At 60.3% G+C, this 10269-nt stretch overlaps 1 protein-coding gene across 1 annotated transcript in view; it reads right to left on the bottom strand.

Annotated features, from left to right (window-relative positions):
* NKD1 (naked cuticle homolog 1 (Drosophila)) overlaps positions 1–10269 on the bottom strand; it is an 80092-nt gene that overhangs the window by 35182 nt on the left and 34641 nt on the right. The gene's annotated exons all lie outside the window — the stretch shown is intronic.

Genomic DNA, 10269 nt, shown 5'->3' with positions numbered 1-10269 from the left:
GGGGGAGGGGGACATTCCAGAAAGACTTCTATCTCGTTCCCCCTCACAAGAACAGTATCATTAATTGTAACAGAGCAGCCGTACTGAGCACCTCGCTACGCCAGGCCACGGCGGCTCACGGGCGAGGTCTACTGGCCTCACACTCCAGCCCCAAGAGGGAGGGTCAACTCTAGTCCCATCTTACAGATGGGGAGACTGAGGCCTCAGAGGTTAGGGAAGCTGTTTAAGGTCACGTGAATAGGAGATGGCAGCATCCAAATTCTCCCAGCCCAGAGCCCAGTGTCCCCCTCTCCTGCCCGAGATCCGCACCCTCCGCTTCTGCAGCCCTACCCAGGTCAGCCTGACACAGGCTCGCTCGAGCCCCAGCGCCATGCTGCGCCCACGCTGGTGGATAAGAGGGACCTTGGGGTGCTGAGCACCCACATTTAGGGAAGGATTAGGTGGTGCACAGAGGATTTCTTTTTAATAAATATTTTTATTGATTTCAGAGAGTAAGGGGAGGAGGGGGAGATGGAGAGAGATCAATGATGAGAGAGAATCATGGACCGGCTGCCTCGTGCCCACCCCACAGTGGGGATCAAGCCCACAACCCGGGCCTGTGCCCTGACTGGGAATCGAACCCTGACCTCCTGGTTCCTGGGTAGATGCTCAACCTCTGAGCCACAGCAGCCGGGGCCATAGAAGATTTATATTTCCCGGGGCCCCACAGCAGACCCCCAACCCTGCCCAGCCAGAACACAAAGGGAGGGGGTGGGGCACGTGACCCTGCAACACCCAACCTTCCAAGTAACCCATGGGCCCAAGACCAAGCCCAGGGTAATTCCCAGGAAAGTCCAAGATGGGAGCAACTGGGTCCTGCCACCCCCCATTCACACACAGGACGGTTGCAGCCAAGAGAGCGGAGGGGCCTCGTCCACAGTGTACAGCAGAGCAACTTCCTTCTGCATGGATTCTTGGGCGCATGCCCCCCAGTGTGCCAGGCCCCGGGGCTCGGGGGTAACTGGCCCACCCCACAGGGCAGATGCACCTGCGGGCAGTGAACTGTCACCAGTCGCCACATGAATAAATCACTGATGAGCACTGGTGGCGAGCACCTGAGGGTGAGAAGGACAAGGACCAGGACAAGGACGATGTGGCAGGAGCAGAGCAATGGCGAGGAAGGAAACTGGTTCTGAGCGGGGCCTCCGGGAAGCCTGCTCAGAGGTGGTGATGTGGAAGTTGAGTCCTGACGGGTGAGCATGGGGAGAACCGGGCCAAGAGTCCCGGGGAGAGCATCTCAAGCAGAAGGAACAGCATGTGCAAAGGCCCTGGGGTGGGGGTGTGCCCTTAAAGGAACCCGAGTGGTGAGGAGGAGGCTGCAGGGATGAGAGGTAGGAAGGTCTCGTAGACTGTGGAAGGCCCCTCACCACCCCTGAGGGTCGTGGGAGGTCCCTGTAGGGATTTACGTAGGAGCACGATGCTGTAAAGTCCTATTTGCGCTGTAGGGCAGCCTGGCTGAAACACAGCAGCTCAACCCGAGGCTGTTGGAATCCTCCAAGTGTGTTCGGATGGGGGCTCAGACCGGGTTGGGGGCAGCCGCGAGCAGGGGACAAACTTGCGACTCACTGAGTCACAGAATTGGCTCTTCAGCAGAAGGAGGGGAGATGGTTCCCTCCAGGCCCCGAGCTGAGCAACACGTACAGGGAGGGCCGGTCACTGAGCCTGGACCGCGATGCTGCCGGTCCCACAGGGAGATGCAGAGGGAAGTGCAGGCCGGTTATGATGGGAGCGTGTGAGTGACGCCAAGAGGGTATCAAGCAGAAGGGACCAGGCTCCAGGCGCCTGAAACTCCCCAGACCCCCAGCCAACCGCCAAGGCCGCCATGCGCATCAACCCTGGCACTCTGGGCAGTGCACCAGCTACACTGCCCACCGGCCTCGCCATCGCCTCCTCCCCCAGGAAGGGCCTGGGAGTGTCTCACACTATGATCTCCGCAGAGGGAATTTGGTTTTGTACTGAAAGGCGGCCGTGTGCGGTTCCCATGTCCCCGACAATTTCCAAGTCCTTGAAGGTCACCTTTAATCCAATTGTCTGCATTGGGCAGCCAACGGGCAGCCCCTCCGTCCACCTCCGCCTTCCTCCCAGCGCTCCCTCTGAGGGCGGCCCAGCCGGGCCCTGACAGCTGGACGCCCGCACAGCCGGGAGGGTCTGCCATGACCCAGCGAAGGCCACCAGGACCCGCTCTCGGTGCAGAAACCCCCAGAACCAGCCCAGGGCCTCCAGCCACATCCGCGCTCAGCACACAGCGCTGTGCAGGTCTGACATCCACCCAGCAACCCATTGTCCAGATGGAAAAACCGAGGCTCTCAGACATTCCGGTCACTCTGTAAATTCCGGGGGAGAAGCCCTGCCCGTTTGGCTTCCAGATGCTGGATATCAATGACATTTATATTAACTGCTTCGGGCGCGGGGGTGGTGAATGAAGGTTGGGGGCTGCAGGAGAAGGAAGGAAAGGGGCCCCGAGGATAACGGGGGGGCAGGTGTATTTGCAGGGAGTGAGGCAGTCCTATGCCTGGATTCCCAGGGGCGGGGGCCCTGACGAGGCGGGAATCCTGGGCGTTGTATGAGCAGAGTCCAAGTTCAGCCATCTAGTCCCGGAAAAGCGCCCACCACCCAGCCTGTGGGCCCTGAAGCTGGCGGAATCCAACTTCCCAAAATATTTACCCGAAGGCTCCGGGCACCAGGCTCCGTTCTGTAAACTTGGACGCCGCTCCCAAGCCGGAACGACAGATCTCCCGCGGAACAAGATAAACTCTGCCTCGCGTCCGATAGAGCGCAGGGCGGCGAGGAAGGGGACGGGTAAGTCCAGCCTCCGGGCGGCCCCACTTGAAAGGGACCCGTGGTCAGAGGCAAGAAGCGGGCAAGGATGCGCCTCCTTATCAGGCTCAGGGCTGCTCCAGACACAAACAAAAGCCCTGGCAGGCATCCTTCCTCTGCCACGGGGGGTGGGGGTGGGGGGGGGGACAAAACCTTCACCCGCAAAGGTCAACCCCCTCCCCGAGCACCATGGAGCCAGCACGTCTTCCCCCAGCTTCCCGGGGAGAACGGTCCACGTAGGGCCCGCAGTGTGTGGAAGGAGCCCACCCATCCGCCACGTGCTGGGGTGGCCCAGGTCCCCCATCCGCTGCATCGTCAGACGGAAGTTTTCGCTCGGGACTCAGGAGACAGCCCCCTGCAGCCCGCCCTGCAGCCGAGGGCTCCAGCCCAGGCAGCCACAGGACAGGCCGGAGCTGGGATGCGGATGGAGGGAGGCCCATCAGCTGCCTCCCACGGTCACCAGCGCACGCGGCGTCAACAGCACCGTAAGCGCGTGACACGGACGGTCTCATTTAACACCGACGACACACGGAGGGACAGAGAGCTGCTATCCCCGATGCACACATGGGCAACTGAGGCTCGGACGGGTGGGGACCCACAGTCACACTGGCAAATGGCAGAGCCCTGCTGTCTCCCCAATGGGGGGCTCACGTACTGGGGAACCCCCTCCCCTCCCCCCGTTTCTCCCTCTCTCCACCCTGCATGCCCAGCTCACAGCCCAGCTCTGACCTCTTCCCTTCACTGCTCTGCACCCGAAGGCTTCCTCTACCTGTGCCAGTTCCCCAGGGAGGGTTCGGAGAAAGGGCTGCGCCCCCGGGGCCACCGCACCATCTCACGTCCCCGGCTCCCCACTCCAGAAACACGGCCGGGCCCGGCCTCTCCAACAGCCGGTCCAAGAAGCGGCCCCCCCAGCATAATACTTCCCCCCACGGAACGCGGAAAGAAAGGGCTCTTTGCTTGTCTCCTGAAATAACTGGCCTTCGCCGTAAAGCAATCTGCCCAGGAAAAATATTGCTGTAGCGCCGGGTAACTCTATCTGTGGCTCCTTTTCTGAAAGTCAGAAATCTTGGAGAGCGGAACATGGCAGGGCCGACTGCAGGGCAGCCCATGAGGTCATGTCTGCCCACAGTCCCTCCTCAGCGCTCTGATTAACTGGCCGCGAACCACAGGGACTTTGTGTCTTAATACTCTCAGAGCAAAGTACCGGTTCGGGTTTCTACAGAACAACACCCCCACCCTGGGTTTGGGGTCCCAGCAGACGGGCCGGGGACCCACTGGCTGGGGCTCAGGGGCCGGAAGGAGGAGCTCCATCGGGCAGCCATCAGGCACAGGTGAGCTGTCACCTGTGGCCGGTCCTTGTCCAGGCAGGAGGCCCCGATGAGAAGTGAGGGGCGCCCTCCAACCAGAGCGTAAAGCCACTCACAGCTAACCCAAACAAACCCCGAAGCCCCTGGGTAAGCCGCTGAGAGCTCCCCGGCCTCAGTTTCCCCATCTGGAAGCGAAAGAAATCCATCACATGGCAACTCCTGAGTGAAGAAGGTGGTCTCTCTTCACCCGTCGCGTAGCACCCGAGCGTGGCCAGGTGCCGAGCTGGACCCGGACAGAGTGCGTTTACCGGGAACCGTGCAGACATCCCGGCAGCTCCAGCGGCTGCTGGGGCGCTTCCTGCGTGCTCGCTGCAGGCTACGCCGCCACAAACCGCTCTGCGCACCCTTTCATTTAACCCTTGACATGACTCCAGGAGGTGGGTAGTCTTTCCCCCATTTCACAGATGGGGAAACTGAGGCCCCACACCAACACGAAGAAACCAGACCTGAAGCCCAGGTTCAAAGCTCTGTGCCCCTGGCACTGGGAGGAGACCCACATCGGGGAGAAAGTTAATAAAATCAGGTTTGAAAAACTAGCCATATCAACTAAGACAGGCATTGTTAACTTTGGGGCTGTGGCTGCCCTGAAATTGGAGTGAAAGGTATAGGAACATTCATTTGAGGGGGACGTCATGAGATGTGCGGACTCCCCAACGGGTTGGTTACCCACCCGCTGAGGGTTGAGAGGCTGTGACCCATGTGGGCTGCATGGAGGAGGTGGCAAACCACTTGGGCTCTTCCAAGATCCGCTGTCAAGGAGCGGTTCTCCCGGGATGGTCAGCTGCCTTGTTCCCACCCTGCTCGCCAGCTGCTGACCAGAGCTGCGGGCAGTGAGCCCTGTGCCAGGGGCCAGGCTGTGCAGATGTTCATTCCATCCACCCAGCGGGCACTCCACAGCCTTCTCCTCACTGGTGGTTTTTCTTTAGGGAACCACCCACCCTCTACCTCCCTTGTCCTTGAGGTTTGGTGGCACCAATCCCAGCCCCCACTCCATGAGGCCATGTGCCCCAGGACCGTCAGAGGCACGGAGATCCGTTATGGAACGGGCATGTGGCCCATCTAAACAATGGACGTCCAGCTGGGCTTCGGCTGGGACCCTCTCTTCCACCCGGGGGTGGGAGCCCACGCTGGTGGGGGCACACTACCACCACCTGGGAGTCTGTCTGAAAATGGAGCCGACCCAAAAGAACCAGAGCTGAAGGCACAGACCAGGGCCCTGGGGCAGAGCCAGGGCCGGAGGATCCAGCGGTACCTGAATCCAATCACCCCCAAACTTCCCCGTCACACGAGCCAATAATGTGCCTTCGTGTAAAACAGTTGAGAAAGGCCACGCTTAACCGCAAACTCCTCCACAGCCACTTCCCTCCCGGGTTTTGAAGAAAAAAACCTGGGGGAGAGGCTGGCTTTGCCGGAAGGTAGTAAAGCCACCCACGGTGATGACATCACGGTGTGCGGTGTGTGAGTGGCGGGGGCGGGAGGGTGGAGTGGGGCGGGAGTGGGGTGCAGAGCACAGCCACAGAAACCCACACCATGGACCTAACGCGGCCCACTGACCAGGGCCCGTGCATGAAGCGCAGTCCAGCCTCACGTGGGCGGCCTGAGAGCTACAGGGCAGTGAGATTATGTGCGCGGATGTGGGATGATATCCAAGAGACTCTGAAGTTAAAAGAGCCAGGTGCAGAACCAGATGACAGCATGCAGCGTGCGTTAACATGCGTAAGGCCTCAATCGCTTTTTCACGGTTCTTCATCTTCAGTGAGCTTTTCAGTGAACCTACCAACACCAGCCCTTCCCCGTCTTGCAGGCTGCGAGGGCTCCCGCGGTCTGTGCCGGGCACGGCGAGCAAAACTCAGACCATGGGCCCCTGGGAGGGGGCACTGGGAGGCCAGTGGGCCCGGTGGACGGAGGGGCTTCTTGCATCCCCTTTAGGGCTAATTTGAACTTGCTTCCGTTTTGCATTTTGCCAGGACGTGACTCCTTTTATTTCCCGCAAGAGAAGAGTTGCAGGGATGTGGGGGGCCAGGCCCCGAGTCCCTCCCCCTCTGAGGCGCTGAGCCCCCGGGCCACGCCGCCAGGCCCCTCCGAGACCCACGTGTTCACCTGGCAGACGTTCTCTGAGCCTCTGCCCGGCGCCTCACAGCACAAAAAGCCTGAGGATACGGCAGGAGCCACACACAACCTGCCCCATGGACCTCGGACCTGGGACCTCACAGCCTGCGTTTCCCCAGGGGCTGATGAGGGATCCGGTTTCTGCAAATAGCGACTGCCTGACAAACCACCCTGAGGAAGACTCCGCCAACCACAAAGCTCCGCGTGCACTCCAGCTCCCGCCCCTGGAGAAAGCGGGCCCGCCTGGCGCTGCTCCCGCCCCAGCGGGGGGCTTTGCCGGCAGCACCCAGACCACAGCCAAGGGGAGAGCCCTCACCCAGCGCCCAGCACCCAGAGGCAGGTGCCAGGCAGCCCCTCCAAGGTCAGGAGGCCCCGACTGATGACACTGGGAGAAGGTGCTCCAACCCGCCCCCCGGAAGGAGCCCCACGACCCTTCCCGTCACTGACATGTTGGTGACCAGCCGGGGCTGCCTCCTTCCACGCGGGAGCAGAGCCATGGCTCCCAGGGGCTGGGAAGCACCCTGGAGGTTTCACCAGGGCTTCTGGGGGTGGAGCTTTCTTCCCACCACCACCTGCTGCGAGCAACTCCTTCGACGACCGGCCGCAGGACGGGGGTTCGCTGCGCTGCGGTTACAGTTAGGGTGTGGGTTGGGTTAGGGTTAGGGTTAGGGTTACAGTAGGATCAGAGTTAGCCAGCTGCATTGCGGTGCCAGGGTCTTCTCCATTGGTCCAGAGCTGTGCTATTTAAATTGACAGTTAAACTGATCCAAATAAAATACATTTACATTCAGCTCCTGGCCGCAGTAGCCGCATCCCAAGTGCTCAGAGCCTCGGGTGGCTAACAGCTCCCAGCCAGGGCAGAGCAGACAGGGAATTCCCACCATCACAGGAAGTTCTGGGGGCACGCACAGTGCAGAGGGCCTGTCACAGCCCCTTCCTCCATGGGAGAGGGGCCGGGGGGCCATGACTGTCAGGAACGCGCTGAGGCCACTTGTAGGTTTAAGGAGCCACAGCCACAGGGAAGGGCATAGGAGGAGACAGACATGGACTGAGAGCTTGGCACAGCCAGGAACTGTGCCAGCTTCTCCACAGGGCCACCCGCTGGATCCGCAGTCTACACGTGGGGAGTGCCATCCCCGCCCGAGCCCTGCCCGCAGCCTGTACCCCTGCCCCCCAGCTTTCCTACGGGATCCCCAGCAGCTGGTACAGAGAGACTCTGACTCAGAGGGCTTCAGGGACAGGGACCCATGGCTCAGTGGTTGAGCGTTGACCTATGAACCGAGAGGTCTCGATTCGATTCCCGGTCAGGGCACATGCCTGGCATGTGGGCTCAATCCCCAGTAGGGGGCGTGCAGGAGGCAGGCTGTTTGGCTGGCCAAGGCCCTGGTCTTGAGTACAGAGCTGGGGCCTGGAGAGAGCAGAACAGAGCGGAAAGGGCCCCATGAGCAGGATGGGCCCCGTCCACCCTCAGGCTGCAGGGGAGGGTGGGGAAGACCACAGCCCCCAACGATGTTTTTCTAACTCCAGAAAGCCACGTGGGCTGGCCCCTTGCACAGAAGCGGTGGCTCAAGGCAGCTCCATGGAGTGGGCTTAGGGGCGCTGGTTAGGGGTGCCCCTCCATGTCTGGCTTCCAGAGGGAGCCTGGTCTAGGGGTGGTTTGACCTTGACCCTGTTGCTTTCCCCTCCTTAGAGGTCAAGAGCAAAAAGGAAACTACTACAAACTACAAACCAGGGCAGAGCTTCAATCAGCCTCTCAGATGTCCCGCTGCCTCCCCACGCACCGCCGGTCACCCAGCAGACACTCAGCGTGCTCTTCCACGCCCCCTCCCCTGGCCTTGCTCACCGCCGCTCCATCCCCGGTCACCTTTGGACTTGAATCCCAGCTCCTTCGAGACCACCTCTGACCCTAGACCAGTGGCCGCTTGCTGCCCTGGACCTTCAGTGTCCCCAGAGCACCTTCTGGCCATCCCTTAATATGGCCTTCGCTGCTCCATATCCATCTTTCCAAACTATGAGCCAAACATTCTAACATGAATTTCCATACAAAACTCCAACGTAACATATGAGTGGATCAAACACGGAAACACTGTAAAACAGCAATCGATCATGACGAGGATTTAGGAGTGCAGACAGCTGCGCGCTAGGAAACATAGCGATACCCATCACACACACAGATCATCCGTTCGGGAAGAATGGCGACCTCCACCAACACCCCAGCAGCAGTTCAATAATCATTCCCGCTTTTATAAAACTCTTGGCAAGCCAGGCGTTGAAGCAAGCTCTCTTAGGTGGATACGCAGCGAGCATCATTCTTAACGGTCACTGAGCAGTGCAGGCGATGGTAGCCAACGCAATAAGATAAGAAAAATCAACGCGAGGCAAAGACGAACGTTTAGTCCCTCTGAACGTTAAGTTCTCTGAGGCAGGAACTATGTCCTGTTCCTCACAGTGTCCAGAACACCCTGAGCACCCTCAGAGATTTGGGGAGTGGACAGACACCCAATTAGGTCTGGTCCCCATTACATGTTCTCAACACACCTAGTTCTCCTCCTCTGAGGCACATATATCACAACTTAGAAGTGAAATTTGTTTTTAAAAATACTTCCCACTGGAGTGAAAGCCCCAGGAGAACGGGGACCACCCTCGACTGAGAGCGCGAATGTGTGCCTGGCCGAAAGCGGGTCCCCGGTGTCCTGCACCGACGCGCAGATGACTCGAATAGAGTGCATTCAATAGGTAGCTGCTGGACTAGAATAAGCGCCTTCTCCTGCTTCTCAGCTGGAAAACCCAAACCCAGAGAAGGGAGGGCCCCTCCAGTGGATGCCACCCCACTGGGAAGCCCACCCGCTCCCGGGGGGTCCTCTGAAAGGCGTCGGCCACACACACGCACACACACACAAGGCCACACACACGGGCCGCAGCCCACGTGGCTCGCCGAGTAAGGAAAGCAAAGCCCGGACCAACTGCACGGTGCCCTCTGAGCAAACACACGCCAGGGCCAGCCCTGGCAAGAGCCCGCGGTGCCACCTTCCTGGGGCCCAGGATGACTTCAGCGGCGGCACCTGAGGCTTCCCTGCGAGGCCCGGGCGGGGGCCCAGGCGGATAAACAGCCCCCTCCGCGTTCCCGGGAAGCTATCAAAGAATCACTTATGTCTCTGGGCACGCTTGTTTGGAAAAGGCCCTCCACCCCACCTGGGCTTGGCAGGAGCGGCGGCCTCGCCGGCCGGCCTAGGGAACGGAGCCGGCTTTTCCTCGGCCCTGAAGGAGCCCGCCGGCCGCGCGACGCGGGGAGAGGCTGCAGCCAGCCATAAAGGAGCAGGCAGCGTCCCAGCATAAACGGAGCACGGCGACATCAAAGGGCGCCTTCCAGATGAAACAACCAAGGCCTTCAGCTCGCGCTGGCGCGTCTTCCCGGGGATGCTGGGCTCCTGCCTCAGTTCTCCCGCACATGGAATGGCAGATATTTTGTTTGTGCGAGTCTGAAGTTTTTCCTTCCTCGGGGAGAGGGGAGGGGGGTGGCCGGGAGGGGGAGAGTGAGAGCGAGAGGAAGAGAAAGAATGTCTGTGAGAGACAAGAGCCACAAAAAGAACATGTGTGAGTGAAAAAGAGAGAGAGAGGGAAGCCGGGGAGGCAGCCAGAAGTGCCTGCTTTGGAATCCAACAAGCGGCCTAAAAATTCCAAAAGTTCCTAAACCAAAGCACACTGGGACCCACAGCCGGAGAGCGAGGCTGCAAGAAGCCCCGGACTAGGGGTTGTGGGGTCCTGACACCAGAGCCAGCAGATCGCAGACGGTGGCGCTGCCCATGGGCCTGCGGGTCACCCTGCGCTCCCCTTCCTGGGACACATCTGGTAAACCGAGGCAAGGCCGCCCTTCCCTTGGGCTCCCGGCAGTGCCGGCAGGGTGAGCTCACTCTGGGGTTGGCTTGTCACTCCTCTA

The sequence above is a fragment of the Myotis davidii genome, unplaced genomic scaffold, assembly GCF_000327345.1.
Source record: "Myotis davidii unplaced genomic scaffold, ASM32734v1 scaffold328, whole genome shotgun sequence".
Classification (NCBI taxonomy): domain Eukaryota; kingdom Metazoa; phylum Chordata; class Mammalia; order Chiroptera; family Vespertilionidae; genus Myotis; species Myotis davidii.
This window is presented reverse-complemented; position numbering and strand designations above follow the sequence as displayed.